The sequence below is a fragment of the Bos mutus genome, chromosome 6 (assembly GCF_027580195.1).
Source record: "Bos mutus isolate GX-2022 chromosome 6, NWIPB_WYAK_1.1, whole genome shotgun sequence".
Taxonomy (NCBI): Eukaryota; Metazoa; Chordata; class Mammalia; order Artiodactyla; family Bovidae; genus Bos; species Bos mutus.
The window spans coordinates 60,575,429-60,591,954 of NC_091622.1; positions in this window are offsets into that span (position 1 = coordinate 60,575,429).

Genomic DNA, 16,526 nt, shown 5'->3' on the forward strand with positions numbered 1-16,526 from the left:
AAAATAAGACAATGTACAAAGAAAACCGTCCACACCAAATAAGACAGTTCATTAGAATTTATTCAGTTACCAAAATTCTACAATGAAATGTAGTCTAGGCTTGAATACAGAGAGAATGCATCTGAGTATTGCGTCTTGGCAAGGCCTGGCTACCCCTGTGTGACTGTGTTGCTGCTCTGGGAGTGGCCAGTGAGCTTTTCAGCTGTAGCACCTTAACCTAGATAATTAGAGTTCTGTTTCCCTGGGGCAGGCTCAGTCTTAATAGGAGCTTGTAGCTGACACGAGATCCTCATCACCATTTGCAGTTTGTGTGTGCAGCGTTCACTCTTGCCTTAAACTGGGTTGCAAGACTGCTTCGGTAAAACTTACGTCAGTTGTTTAAAACCATTGTGTTGCTGCTTTCCAAGTTTATTATGACCTCGTATTTACATAGAAGCATGTACTTTAAGACAGGAAAAAGGATCCAGTTAGAGGTTAATGGCAAATGTCCTCTGCCCTCAGTAATACAACAATTAAGATGAATCAGAGGCTCCTGATTTTGAATCAGATCAGCTCTCCTTGAAAAAATAGCTTTTGGGCCTTTTTCCATCCTACTTCTCTTTGAGGAAAAAAAAAGCAAAGCTTTCCTTACTGTTGTAAAGCAATTATCCTCCAATTAAAAATAAACAAAAAATTTTAAAAGAAGAAATATCTGAGCATTCCTGAAATCTCTTAATTAAATGACCTTCCAACCTGTCCCTAATTTTCTCTATTTAAATGTCAAATATATGGTGTTGAAAAAAGTTTTAGAACATAGTGTTATTTAATTTCTTAATCCTTTCTTAACCTCCTTCTCTGCTTATTGAATAATTTTAGCACTATAAAAAAAAGCTTTCCTTACTGGATTTTGTCATAGAATAGAATCTTAGGGACTAATAATAAAAACCAGCAAAGGCAATCAGATAATAGACTCTCAGAAAACATGGTAACTCGACACAGATGAGCATTTCACAAAGTGAAATGTGTTATATGAAATATTCTTCAGGAAAAGGATTCCACGGTCAAACATGTGTGGAAAGCACTGAATATTCTTTTCTTGGAGATAAAGAATGCGTATTAAAGACCTGAACAGTTCCACAGTAGTTCATCTGAATTTGCTAAACCCATATTTCAAATTGCCAACATGCAGTGGATCATCAAAAAAACAAGGGAATTCCAGAAAAACATCTACTTCTGCTTCACCAACTACACTAAAGCCTTTGACTGTGTGGATCACAACAAACTGTGAAAAATTCTTCAACAGATGGGAATAACAGACCACCTGACCTGTCTCGGGAAGATCTCCTGGAGAAGGAAATGGCAACCCACTCCAGTATTCTTGCCTGGAAAATCCCATGGACAGAAGCGCCTGGTGGGCTACAGCCTACAGGGTCGCAAAGAGTCAGACACGACTGAGCAACTTCACTTTCTTTCTTTCTTTCACTTGACATGTCTCCTGAGAAACCTGTATGCAGGTCAAGAAGCAACAGTTAGAACCGGACATGGAACAACAAACTGGTTTGTTGGGAAAGGAGTATGTCAAGGCTGTATATTGTCACCCTGCTTATTTAACTTACATCCAGAGTACATCATGCAAAATACTGGGCTAGATGAACCTCAGGATGGAATCAAGATTGCAGGGAGAAATATCAATAACCTCAGATATGCAGATGACACCACCCTTATGGCAGAAAATGAAGAAGAACTAAAGAGCCTCTTGATGAAAGTGAAACAGGAGAGTGAAAAAGTTGGCTTAAAGCTCAACATTCAGAAAATAAAGATCATGGCATCCAGTCCCATTGCTTCATGGCAAATAGATGGAGAAACAGTGGCAGACTTTATTTTTCTGGGCTCCAAAATCACTGCAGATGGTGATTATAGCCATGAAATAAAAAGACACTTACTCCTTGGAAGAAAAGTTATGACCAACCCAGACAGCATATTAAAAAGCAGAGACATTACTTTGCCAGCAAAGGTCCATCTAGTCAAGGCTATGGTTTTTCCAGTAGTCATGTATGGATGTGAGAGTTGGACTATAAAGAAAGCTGAGTGCCGAAGAATTGATGCTTTTGAACTGTGGTGTTGGAGAAGACTCTTGAGAGTCCCTTGGACTGCAAGGAGATCCAACCAGGCCATCCTAAAGGAAATCAATCCTGAATATTCATTGGAATAACTGATGAGGCTGAAACTCCAATACTTTGGCCACCTGATGCGAAGAGCTGACTCATTTGAAAAGACTCTGAGGCTGGGAAAGATTGAAGGTGGGAGGAGAAGGGGATGACAGAGGATAAGATGGTTGGATGGCATCACTGACTGAATGGACATGAGTTTGGGTGAACTCTGGGAGTTGGCGATGGACAGGGAAGCCTGGCGTGCTGCAGTCCATGGGGTCACAAGAGTTGGACACGACTAGCAACTGAACTGAACTGAACTGAACCCATCACTTCATGGCAAATAGATGGAGAAAAAGTGGAAACAGTGACAGACTTTATTTTATTGAGCTCCAAAATCACTGTGGATGGTGACTGCAGCCACGAAATTAAAAGATACTTGCTCCTTGGAAGAAAAGTTATGACAAACCTAGACAGCATATTAAAAAGCAGAGATATCACCTTGCTGACAAGGGTCTGTATGGTCAAAGCTATGGCTTTTCCAGTGGTCATGTATGGATGTAAGAGTTGGACCATAAGAAGGCTGAGCACCAAAGAATTGATGCTTTCAAATTGTGGTGTTGGAGAAGACTCTTGAGGCACCCTTGGAGAGAAAGGAGATCAAACCAGTCAATCTTAAAGGAAATCAGTCCTGAATATTCATTGGTAGGACTGATGCTGAAGCTGAAGCTCCAATACTTTGGCAACCTGATGTGATGAGCTGACTCATTGGAAAAGACTCTGATGCTGGGAAGATTGAGGGCAGGAGTAGAAGTGGGTGACAGAGGATGAGTTGATTGGATGGCATCGTCGATTCAATGGACATGAGTTTGAGCAAACTCCAGGAGATAGTGAAGAACAGGGAAGCCTGGCGTGCTGCAGTCCATGGGGTCACAAAGAGTCGGACATGTTCACTCGGACAGAGCGAGTGAACAACAAACAACAAAACCCATATTTTCCTAAATATATTTTATCAAGAAGTTATTCCAGACTCTTCCGAACATTCTCTGGCACTTTGGAAAATATTGATTGAATAAGCAATACATTTGGAAAACCACACAAGTATCTTGATAATATACTGATATTTTTCTTTAATTCTTAGACTATTTTAAAATTCATGACACGCAGCTACAAGAATGACAACACTAAAACCAAGTGTGAAACGCCTGGAGCTATGAGAGTCCGAAGTGGAGGCTTGTGTGAGATAAGAACCAGGACAACTGTGGAAACAACTGGAATTCATTAGCACGCTTTATTCAAGGTTCCTCCTAAGAAATGTCTAATGGAAATTAATGCTGTCATTAGGAGCCCTGTGGAGAATATGGTTGGGGTACTCATTTCTCAGGGCAAGACTAAAATTTTGTGGGGTGTCAAGAGGTTGAATACTAAAGGAAAAATAATGTCCATATCTACCATGTCTTTCTCCTACCGTCTCCCAGCAATCAAGCTCTAAAACTCTAAAACTAGTATTTCAAAAAAAAAAAAAAGGGTCTAAAACTAGTATTCGAAGTTCTGAAGCATTGCACCATGAACACACATTCAGAGGGCCGGTGGAATCTTAGAAAGTGTATAATCACCGTAAGCTGATGAGACTAGGCAACTAATACGAGTTAGTATTGAAAAAGCATATCAGACAACCTATTCTGATCGACTAAATAAAGAATGTGCCAAAACTTCCCTGGTGGTGCAGTGGATAAGAACCTGCCTTGCCAATACAGGGGACACGGGTTCGATCCCTGGTCTGTAGAGATTCCACAGGCCACAGAGCACCGAAGCCCACGCACCAAAACCACTGAACCCTTGCCCTAGCCCCACGAGCCACAGCTACTGAGCCTTTGTGGTGCAGCTACAGGAGCCCGCGTGCCTAGAGCTTATGCTCTGCAGCAAGAGAAGTCACCGCAATGGGAAGCCCAAGCACTGCAAGGCAGAGTAGACCCCACTCACCGCACGGTGAGGAAGCCCCACGCAAAGCAACCAAGAGCCAGCACAGCCAAAAATAATTAAAACAAACAAAAAAGACTGTGCTGCTGCCTTTGGGACTTCCCCGGTAGTCAGTGGTTAAGAATCTCACCTGCCAATGCAGGGAACATGGCTTAATCTCTGGTCAAAGAACTAAGATCCCACATGACGTGGAGGAACTAAGACTACAAGCCACAGCTAGAGAGTTTGAGTGCTGCCCAAAAAGACCCCAAATGCAGCAACTAAGACCCAATGCAGCCAAATAAATAAATATTAAAAAAAAAAAAAGAATGTACCACCTTTCAGAAAGCTGGTAAAAGAACGCTTGTAAATTCTGATATCAGTTGTCTATTTGACCAACTAAACCAGATTTTCTTCTGTACCCAAAGATGACCTCGTTTGGAAATTCAAGAGTACTCAACATATGCCATTGTTTTTTTCTGTTTGGGGAATCTTTTGAGTGGGATAAACATGCCCTTGTCTAACTTAGTTTATCTTTGTAAAAAGGAAAAAAAAAAAAGTAAGACAGGGAAGTATCTTTTGCTTTAATAAATCACTTAATACAACATTTTTGTAGTTTGTGAAAAACACTTATGGAAGTTCCCAGCTTCAGTGTCATTGATCTACATCCTCTGGTGTAGAATTGAAGAATTCTCTTTGACCTGAACCAGTGTGTGAATCAGTGATTCATAGAAGGAAAGCAAGAGTAACAAAAATGACGAGACTCGGTAGAGCAACCTCACAATCTCACTCTATTATCTCTCAGAAATAGGCCTCATTAAAAAACATCAAGCTTTCAATTCACTGCTGTGGGCTTCCCTGGTGGCTCAGTGTTAAAGAATCTGCCAGCCAGTGCAGGAGACTCAGGTTCAGTCCCTGATCCAGGAAGATCCCACACGCCAAGGAACAACTAAGCCTGTGTGCCACAACTCTTGAGCCTGTGCTCTGGAGCCCACGTGCCACAACCACTGAAGTCCACATGCCCTAGAGCCCCAGCTCTCCAACGAGAGAAGCCACTCCAGTGAGAAGCCTGTGCACAGCCACCAGAGAGTAGCCCCTGCAGCAACAAAGACCAGTGAAGCCAAAAATAAAAATACAGAAAATTATAAAGAAAAAAAATAAACTTCCTGTTGTGTCCTTCACTGCCTATCATAATAGACAGTTCAAGGATGGGCACTTTGAATTCACTGTTTCCCAGAGTATCTGTAACAAAATATCTGTCTCCTTCCCAACATGGATTCCACAGCAGCCATGTTTTTAAGTTGGGGTGAACCCCTCCATCAGCTTCAAGGATAGTCTTACTGTTATAATTGATCAGGATAACCCACTCCCTCACCATAGATATTGTTCAAGTGACCTAGGTTTGAACCAATGAATGGTTCAAACAGCAGGAATCTCAGAACTTTTGTTAGATAGTTAAGGAAAGACTCTATCTTTTTATGGATAAGAAAGAGGAAACATGTGAACCTAATTATACTGACAGCTCTCTTACAATATCAAGGGGCCCAGCCTCGTGGTGAAGCCCACATGGTAAACAGCAAATGTAGAGAAAAAAAACATCAGAAGAAACAGAGTCCACAGTGAGCCCTAGATGAACCAGTTCTGAAACTCACTCCACCACCTTTTCACAAGGCCTATAGATTTCCTTATTATATAATCCAGTAGTAGCTGACTTTTAGGTTTCTTGGAATGGAAAGCTTCCTAATATAGGCAGATATATTAGGCTATGACATAGCAATAAAATCACATTAAAATGAACATCAGTTCAGTTGCTCAGTCATGTCCGACTATTTGCGACCCCATGAACCGCAGCACACCAGGCCTCCTTGTCCATCACCAACTCCCAAAGTTCACTCAAACTCAAGTCCATCAAGTCGGTGATGCCATCCAGCCATCTCATCCACTGTCGTCCCCTTCTCCTCCTGCCCCCAATCCCTCCCAGCATCAGAGTCTTTTCCAATGAGTCAACTCTTTGCACGAGGTGGCCAAAGTACTGGAGTTTCAGCTTTAGTATCATTCCTTCCAAAGAACACCCAGGACTGATCTCCTTTAGAATGGACTGATTGGATGTCCTTGCAGTCCAAGGGACTCTCAAGAGTCTTCTCCAACACCACAGTTCAAAAGCATCAATTCTTCGGCACTCAGCTTTCTTCACAGTCTGGGTGCTTACAATTCTATCCCTGGTAGTATTTGGGGTTGAAAAACTTTTTTATGAGACTTATTTTAAGATCAAAATTTTAAAAGATTCCACAATTTTTCCTAGTAACAGCTTCCTTGACTTTAATATTGTTGATTTGCCTTCCTTTTTATTTATTTTTCTTCAACACCAATCTCCTGACTTTCCCACTTAGGGGACAACAAATACAAGCAGAAGAAGTTTGAATCTCTTTTTAAGTCAATGAAGTTATTATCATCTCATAGAAATTCTAGAAATTTGGCTTAATTCACAGGGGTTGGCAGCTCACCTGTTTGTAAGAGACCCATCAGTTCATGCTCAGTCACTGAGCCGTGTCCAACTCTTTGCGACCCCATGGACTGTAGCCCACCAGGCTTCTCTGTCATGGGGTTTCCCAGACAAGAATACTGGAGCAGGTTGTCATTTCTTTCTCCAGGGATCTTTCCAATTCAGAATTAAACCCGCATCTCCTGTGTCTCCTGGATTGGCAAGCAGATTCTTTACCACTGAGCCACCTTATAAGAAGGGACCACACGCACAATGAAGTCCAGTCATGTTAACCAAATTAAGGGAAAAACGTGTCCTAACACAATTTTGTTTAAAAATAATCAAATAAACACAAAGTGACCAGGTGGTGTTGTTTTTCAGTCACTAAGTTGGGTCCAACTCTTTGAGACTGCATGGACTGCAGCACGCCAGGCCTCCCTGTCCATCACCAACTCCCGGAGTCTGCCCAAACCCATGTCCATTGAGTCAGTGATGCCATCCAACCATCTAATCCTCTATCATCCCCTTCTCCTCATGCCCTCAATCTTTCTCAGCATCAGGGTCTTTTCCAATGAGTGGGCTATTTGCATCAGATGGCCAAAGTTTTGGAGCTTCTGCATCAGACCTTCCAATGAATATTCAGGGTTGATTTCCTTCAGGATTGACTGGTTTGATTTCCTTGCAGTCCAAGGGAAAGCATTGCTATTTGTCAAGAGCCTTCTCCAGCACCGCAGTTCGAAACCATCAATTCTTCAGCACTCAGCCTTCTTTATGGTCCAACTCTCACATTTGTACGTGTCTACTGGGAAAACTATAGCTTTGACTATACAGACCTTTGTCAGCAAGGTGATGTCTCTGCTTTTTAATATGCTGTCTAGGTTTGTCATAGTGTTTCTTCCAAGGAGCATGTGTCCTTTAATTTCATGGCTGTGGTCACCGTCCAGAGTGATTCTGGAGAAAAGTGATTCCACTTTTTCTCCATCTTTTTGTCATGAACTGATGGGACCAGATGCTATAATCTTGGCTTTTTGAGTGCTTTAAGCCAGCTTTTTCACACTCCTCTTTCACCTTCATCAAGAGGCTCTTTAGTTCCTCTTAGCTTTCTGCCGTTAGAATGGTATCATCCGTATATCTGAGGTTGTTGATATTCTCCTGGTAATCTTTACTCCAGCTTATGATTCATCTAGCCCAGTATTTTGCATGATGTACTCTGGATGTAAGTTAAATAAGCAAGGCGACAATATACAGCCTTGACATACTCCTTTCCCAGGTTAGAAACAGTCCATTGTTCCATGTCTGATTCTAACTATTGCTTCTTGACCTGCATACAGATTTCTCAGGAGACATGTAAGGTAGTCTGTTATTCCCATCTCTTTAAGAATTTTTGTAGTTTGTTGTGATCCACACAAAGGCTTTAGCATAGTCAGTGAAGCAGAAGTAGATGTTTTTCTGGAATTCCCTTGTTTTTTCTAAGATCCAATGGATGGCCAGATGCAGTCAAATCCAAATCCATGGCCTTCTCCCCAAATCTAACACTGCATTCCTTTGATGTTCTAAAAACTACATCACCTCCTCAGTTGCCCTTCCCTGGAGATGGAAGGCTAATTGCCATGGGAAAAGATTACAATATTTAATACTCAAATCTTAAAGCCTGGGGTTGAGAGGCCTCTATAGACAGGTTTCTCAAGGGTCCTTTGGAAAGCACACTGCAGTTTTCCCTATTTAAGTCACAAGGCAAACCTCCAGCTGAAAACATGTGAACCAAGCACCAGAAAAATGAATGGTGTGTGTAAGAGGACACATTAAGTACTTAACCCAGAGGATATTCATACTATTAAGTTCCGAACCAAGGTGATTCCCTTCAGCAACCTGGGGTGCAGTTGGTGGGTAGACTAAAGGGCAGAGTTAATGCAAAGTTAAAAGAGTTACTTCCGCTTGGTGACTAGCCCCATTTGATTGTCTTAAGTGCGTCTGTCTTCTAGAGAGTACTTTCATTTCAGATGATTATGGATGTTCCAAGAGGACTCACTGCAACCACCTGGCTTAAGGACTGTAAGGCACTTTGGAAATCAAATTTCAGGAAAGAAGATTGGTTTGAGAAACAATGAACAAGGAGAAATCTTGTCTTTGCAGAGCTGTGGTGTGTCAAAGTTTATCCTCATTATATTATGGTAGGAAGAAAAGAACAAATTAAGAAATTTAACTGCTTAAAATTTGAGACCCAATTGCATTTAACACAGCAAATCTTGTTACCTGACCTGTGGGCTTACCGTTTGCTTGTGTGAAGTCTGGTATGTATTAGCAAATACCTTAAAAAAAAAAAAAATCATAGAATGGATCTGGGCTAAGTGGATAATCACAGCTACACATTCCCTCTAAATAAGAGAAGATCCTGTAGGATCGAAAAAGTTTTAAAATTGATTAGAAGTGCTTTAAAAAAGAAAACCTCAAAATAACCTTCTTACCTGCCCACCGTTGCTAACACCAGCATGCTTTAAATTAATAGCAATTATATAACTGCACAATTCTAATTTTTAATGTAAGAAGTCATTCAAACACTTAAAGTATTTTTTCAAATTGGCTCCCATAATAAAAGAACCATTAAGGGATGAGTGCTGTTCCAAAAACTCTTCCCCAGAAAGAGAGAGAGAAAACTGGCTCCTTCTCTTTGGCCAGTAAGCCACGTTTTAATTGAATTTTGATGAGATGATAGATGTTGTACTGTATTCCAAGTCTATATGCTAAATTAACAAGGCTGTCTGCTTAGTTTCCTCTTTTGAAGGCACGCTGAGAAAAATTTCTCTTACATGATGTGATGTTTCAGATTCTTAGTTGGTGCCTGAAGTCACCATCTCCAAGTTAGCGCTAGGCTGGAGCACAAGCCATCTGGTTGGAGGAATGACTCCCAGCTGAATAATATTCAATCAGCCAGGAAAAATATATCTCAATATTTCAAAGGCATTCACTAAAACATTTAAAACTTCGTAACAACATTTTTAAAGACTTATTTATGCATCTATTTATGGGAAGTACATGTCTCCAATGTTGACTACAGGTAGTTCATATTTGTCTATAAAATAAGAGTGATGAATGGTGCAATATAGAAAAACAGGAAATTTCAGCAAATTCTAGCACACAAGTGTTCATTTACTTCTCTTGCTTTGTGCATTTAGAAAACTTTGAGGCTAAGCTCTATAGCTCATTTTTCTCCTTATTCTGAATAGTTTCACAGCCACAGTCTTGAAGGGTGACCTGTTCTCTAGAAATAAGAGGACTCAGGGGAGAGGAATATTCTTGAATTTTGCTATTTGGAGTTTTGCGACTAATTAACATTTTGTCATAATAGTCATTTTACTTTTTAAATTTCTAGACATGATCAGATCAGATCAGATCAGTCGCTCAGTCGTGTCCGACTCTTTGCGACCCCATGAATCGCAGCACGCCAGGCCTCCGTGTCCATCACCAACTCCCGGAGTTCACTGAGACTCACGTCCATTGAGTCAGTGATGCCCTTAGACTTTTCCAATTAGTCAAAATAAAATATGAATTCATTCATCATTCTGGTGCCCTAAAATAGCACACCAATGACCACGATCTACCTCTTACAAACTAAAGGGATCAGATATACTGTGCTTCACTTGAGACGCCCAAATAATGTAGTCTGGACTTGAGGCATGGCGGCCACAAAATTGCCAGGAGGTCGTAGACAGACGTCCCCCAGAGGAGGAAATGGTAACCCCCTCCAGGATTCTTTCCTGGAGAATTCCCATGGACAGAAGAGCCTGGTGAGCTGCAGTCCATGGGGTCACAGAGTCGGACCCGACTGAGCACACATGCATAGGCAGACACTGGCCCAGGTTTGGGGATGCTCTAGTAGGAACTGATCCCCAGGCGTCCTGAGAACTAGGTCTAAACTTCAAGCAAACTCCTCACAGCTATCTTGATCCAGATCTCATCCCTCAAAATAGATCAGCCACTAACAGTTTTTGCAATCCATTTATCCCATGACATTTTCTGTAATACTAACTTTTATAGGTTGAATTGTGTCCTCCCAAATTTGTATGTTGAATTCCTAATGCCCAGTACATGTCTTTGGAAATAAGGTGATGGCAGATGTAGTTAGTTAACATGAGGTCATATTTCAGTAGGTCGGACTCTCAATCCAATATGACTGAAGTCCTCATGCTGCTGCTGCTGCTACTAAGTTGCTTCCGTCGTGTCCGACTCTGTGTGACCCCATAGATGGCAGCCCAGCAGGCTCCCCCGTCCCTGGGATTCTCCAGGCAAGAACACTGGAGTGGGGTGCCATTGCCTTCTCCAATGCATGAAAGTGAAAAGTGAAAGTGAAGTCGCTCAGTCGTGTCCGACTCTTCAAGATCCCATGGACCGCAGCCTACCAGGCTCTTCCATCCATGGGATTCTCCAGGCAAGAACACTGGAGTGGGGTGCCATCACCTTCTCCGGAAGTCCTCATAAAAGGGAAATTTTGGACACAGACATAGGCACACAGAGAGAACACCTTGGGAAAATGAAGGCAGAGACTGGGGTGCTTTCACAAGCCAAAGTTTTCACCAAAGATTGTCAGCAAACCACCAGAAGTTAGGGGAAAGGTATGAAACAGATTTTCTCTCAAAACCAGTGGATGTAACCAACCATCTTGATCCCAGACTCCTAGGCACCAAAACTGTGAGACAATAAATTTCTGTTTTTTGAGCCACCTAGTTTGCTATGACAGCCCTAGCAAATTACTACACTAACCCAAACTCTTGCATTCAAATACTCCAATAGAACCATGAATACTCCATCCAGATACTGATGGCAGATATGTTTATCTTTAGTGATGAGCTAAACATCTGTCATGTTTAGGGAAGAGGAAAGAGATAAAAACAGTATGGCCAGAGAGCCAAAGTTCTCCTCTATTCTTGAGAATAAAGCTATCATTGACATTTAATTGAAAATACTGAACAAAACCTCACCAGTGGTGAATGTTTGCATATATCCTCAGATATCAAGTAAAGCATGTCTTCTCTGGGTGGTATCTTCCTCAAGTGTATGATGAGAGGCCTAGACAAAATAACTATGAAGGACTCTTCTACTTCTGTAACCTATTAATTATTATAATGTAATTTCTTATTGTAAAATAATATTCTCAATTAAAAAAATCAGAAATCTTAAAAAATGTTCACACATATTTCCAGCTCCCAGAGAAACCACTCTTTGGAATATAGCCTGAATCTTAATTCAATAAACAGCTAATGCGTGAAATGTTTATTTGCATTCAACATATTTTTTAAAAGCATTTGAGGTGGCTTCCCAGAAATTCCTAATATTCAAAAAGACTACCGATACTAGGCTAAATGTTGTAGGGCTATGTAATGAATACAAGGACCTCTTTGCCCAAATATAAGGATGCTAACAAGAATGGCTGAAGAGGCTTCCTTGGTGGCTCAGTGGTAAAGAATCCACCTGCCAGTGCAGAAGACACAGGTTCAAGCCCTGGTCTGGGAAGATCCTACATGCCTCAGAGCAGCTAAGCACATGTGACACAACTCTTGGGCCTGGGCTCTATCTAGGGCCCGTGCAGACATGCCACCTCAATGAGAAGCTTGTGCACCGCAGCTGGAAAGCAGCCCCTACTTGCCACAACTAGAGAAAAGCCCACAAGGCAATGAAGACCCAGCATAGCCAAAAATAATTTAAAAAAAAATAGCTGAGGATGATCCCCAGTATGTATTTCAAGAGAGCAGAACTTTGCCTGTTTGTCTGCCTCTATGTCCTTTGGTGGTCACTCCAAGTTTCTTGAAGAAATTTCCCTAAAATGGGACCAAGAATCAGGGGCAGTTATTTGAAAGCTTTGAAGATGATAAGTTATTTGAGGAAACTGATCTACCTACCATTTTCAAGGCTTCCTATTGCAGTCAACCAGGGGCAGTCATTGCTGGAGGTGACCACAATTACAAGGTCTGAGCACCTTGGAAACCACTCACCTTTGAGGCATATTAGGTCTTCCTGAATAGATGAGGTTATTCGTAGCACCGTGTCTCCGTGAAACAAATATATTCAAGCTCTTTTCAGAGTACTCACACACTACTAGCACTCTCTGTGAAATAAATGATGTAGTGACTTTGAGGTGTTGTTTTTGTTTAGTCACTAAGTCGTGTCCATCTCTTTTGTGACCCTATGGACTGTAGCCCACCAGGCTCCTCTGTCCACGGGATTTCCAGTGAAGAATACTGGAGTGGGCTGCCATTTCCTTCTCCAGGGGATCTTCCCCACCTAGGGATCAAACTCTTGTCTCCTGCATTGCAGATGGATTCTCTACCACTGAGCCACACTTTCTTCTTTAACCTGATGTGTGCAACTGTTCAGAATCAAAGGTGCTAAGTGCTAAGTTAGTCATCTCCGACTCTTTGCAACCCCAAGGACTGTAGCCTGCCTCTGTCCATGGGATTCTCCAGGCAAGAATACTGGCATGGGTTGCCATTTCCTCCTCCAGAATCAAAGTTGCTGGCACATCTATCATATGCTAAACACTGGAGATCCAAAGTGAAATTAGTAAACATAGCCTTCTTCCTTGAAGAGCCTACAGGCTAGGAACAGAGCTAGACAAAATATAATTACAGAAGAGTGTGATGAGGTTATTATAGGGAAGTGTAACACAGTCTATGAACTCATAGTATAAGCTCACTAAAATTTTGATGAATGAAAGAATTAAAGAGTTGCATGGGAGCGCTTGACCAGGATAACTAATTCAGGCTTGGAGGATCAGAGAAGCCTTCAAGGAAGAAATTATATCCAAACTGAGACCTGAAGAATGAGTAGAAATTTTAAAATGGAGAGAGAGAAGGGATGGCCACAGGAGAAAGTATTTTAAGTAATTCAGTTCAGTTCAGTCACTCAGTCATGTCTGACTCTTTGAGACCCCATGGACTGCAGCACACCAGGCTTCCCTGTCCATCACCAACTCCCGGAGCTTGCTCAAACTCAAGTCCATTGAGTCGGTGATGCCATCCAACCATCTCATCCTCTGTCATCCCCTTCTCCTCCTGCCTTCAATCTTTCCCAGCATCGGGGTCTTTTCCAGTGAGTCAGTTCTTCACACCAGGTGGCCAAAGTATTGGAGCTTCAGCTTCAGCATCAGTCCTTCCAACTGGAGAAGGGAATGGCAAACCACTTCAGTATTCTTGCCTTGAGGACCCCATGAACAGTATGAAAGGCAAAAATTTTAAGTAGAAGGAAGAGCAAATTAAAAAGCAGGAGTTAAAAAGACAATGTGCCACCCTGGAGAAATTGAAACAAAGCTAGGATGATTGAAATGTAGAGTCACATAAGATAAGTCTAGAAAATAAGCAAGGACCAGAGCTTGCACGGATTTGGAAGCAATGTCAAGAAGATTGAATTTTATCTTAAACACAACAGAGACCCATGGAGAGTTTTAGGTGGTTGACCAAGATTATAACCAAATTTGCATTTGGATGATCATTCTTGCTACAGGAGGGATCTAATAATAGAGGAAGGAATGATAGTGGTCTGGACTGGAAAATGGCATGTAGGAAAATAAAGGCACTCTTCCAGAAATATTGGAGAAGGCAATGGCACCCCACTCCAGTACTCTTACCTGGACAATCCCATGGACGGAGGAGCCTGGTAGGCTACAGTCCACGGGGTCACAAAGAGTCAGACACGACTAAGCGACTTCACTTCACTTCACTTCACTTCCAGAAATATTTAGGAGGTATAGTCAAAGAGACTGGGAACTAGACATGGAGGAAAAGGCAGAGAAATGAAAGATCATCTTCAGGTTTCTGGGGATGTGATGTTTTAGTTATCTACATCATGGTATAGCAAACCACTTATCATTTAGTGGCTAAACAAATGACTGCTTTCTTATTTCTCATGATTTTGTCAGTAGATGGTGTTCCATTCGGTGGTCCTTCTGCTGATCTTGCTTGTGCTCTTTCACATGTTTGCAGTCAGCTGGAGTTAGGCCATCTAAGAACACGTCTTCAAGAACATGTCTAAAAATAAATAAATAAAAATAAAAAAAAAGAACATGTCTAGGACCTTGGTGCAAACGACTGGGAAACTGGCTCAGTTGAAATGTTGGGACAGCTGGGCATCTCTCTTCTTTCCATGTAGACTCATAAGGACTCTACAGAAGGGTAGCTGGATATCTTAGGTCCTAGTTCAAGGCTCCCAAAAGTGCAAAGGTGGAAGCTGCCAGTGTCGTGTCTCACTTCTGCCATATTCTACTGGTTACACTGGGTCACTGAGCCAGGCAGATTCAACGTAGGAGGGTCTAAATACAAGTATGAATATGAAAAGCTATGGTTTAGTGGGCTGTCTTTGGTAAACAGCTATAACATGCCGATACCATTAGCTAAGGATAGAAAAACTAGAGAAGGAATATCTTTGAGGGAAGGGGAGCTTTTAAGTTGAATTTTGGGTAAACTGAGCTTGAGATGCATTTAAGATATCCAGTAGGTCAGTAGACACTTATAAGAATCTATAACTTAGGATGGAAGACTGTGCTACAGATATAAATTTGAGAGTCCTCATCGTATGGTAATTAAGGCAAGAAGACTGAGACCATTGACAGGACAAGAGACCCCAGGTTAGGAAACTAAGAAACTTCAACATTTAAAGACTGGGACTGTGTAGAAGAACCTTAAAGTCAGACTGAGAAGGTGAAGTCAAAGGTGTAGCAAGAAAATCAGGAGAGATGAGTGGTATAATCCAAGGAAGATTGGTGGAGTTGGATGCCTTCAAAGAGGCTATCAGAATAAGCTAGGGGATGCTGCAGTAACAAGCTAACCCCCCATATCACAGAGGCTTTACACTATCAGTTTATTGCCTCCTCACACTCAGTCTGCTGCAGAACTTGGAGGAAGCTCACCCTCAGAAGTGACCCAAGGGTCCAGCCTGGCTCCATCCTGAGTCTCTGCCACCTGAAGTTAAGTCAAAACAGAGTGAGAGCATGAAGAGCTCACATCAGTCTCCTGAAGAGCTTTTGGCCAGAGGTAGGTTTCAAACTTACTATAGTGGAGACTGGAAAATGCAAGAAGAGACTGCCCTGGCGGTCCAGTGGTAAAGAATCTGCCTGCCAATGCAGGGGACATGGGTCTGATACCTGATCAGGGAACTGCCACACGCCTCAGGACAATTAAGCCTGTGTGCCACAACTACTGAAGCCCTCACGCCGTAGAGCCTGTGCTCTGCAAGACAAGCCATCACAATGAGAAGCCCATGCACAGCGTCTGCAGAGTAGCCCCTGCTCGCCGCAACTAGAGAAAGCCGGTGTGCAGCAATGAAGACCCAGCAAAGCCAAAAGTAAGAGTTAATTCTTTTTAAAAGTCAACAAATATTTGTATTATAAAAAATAAAACTTTTTTTAAAAAGAAAGAAAATGCATCCAAGAAGAAGAAAATAACATAGAATCCAGTGAATGCATAATACAGTTTTTGCCGCAAAGATCAAGAAGGGTGAGAACAAAAAAGCGTCTTGAATAAACTAACAGAATTATGTTTGTGCCCTAAGTAACTCACCGTAGTGAAAGTGAAAGTGTTAGTCACTCGGTGGTGTCCCACTCTTTGCGATCCCATGGGCCTAACCAGCCAGGCTCCTCTGTCCATGGAATTCTCCAGGCAAGAATACTGAGTGGGTAGCCATGCCCTTCTCCAGGGGATAGTCCTGATTCTGGGATCAAACCCTGGTCTCCCTCATTGCAGGCAGATTCTTTATCGTCTGAGCCACCAGGGAAGCCCAACTCACTATAATGAGTCTTCAAAAAAGATGTTTATTGAGATGTTTAAGCACCCACTGCATGTTTAAATGTGCTCAAACTCATTCTGAAATAATCTCTAATAACTCTTCTAGACCCTGTCTTTCAATACTTAGCTCTTCCAGTCTACCAAAAATATGAAACATCTGTAAGGTGTCTTCCATCATGGTAAAAG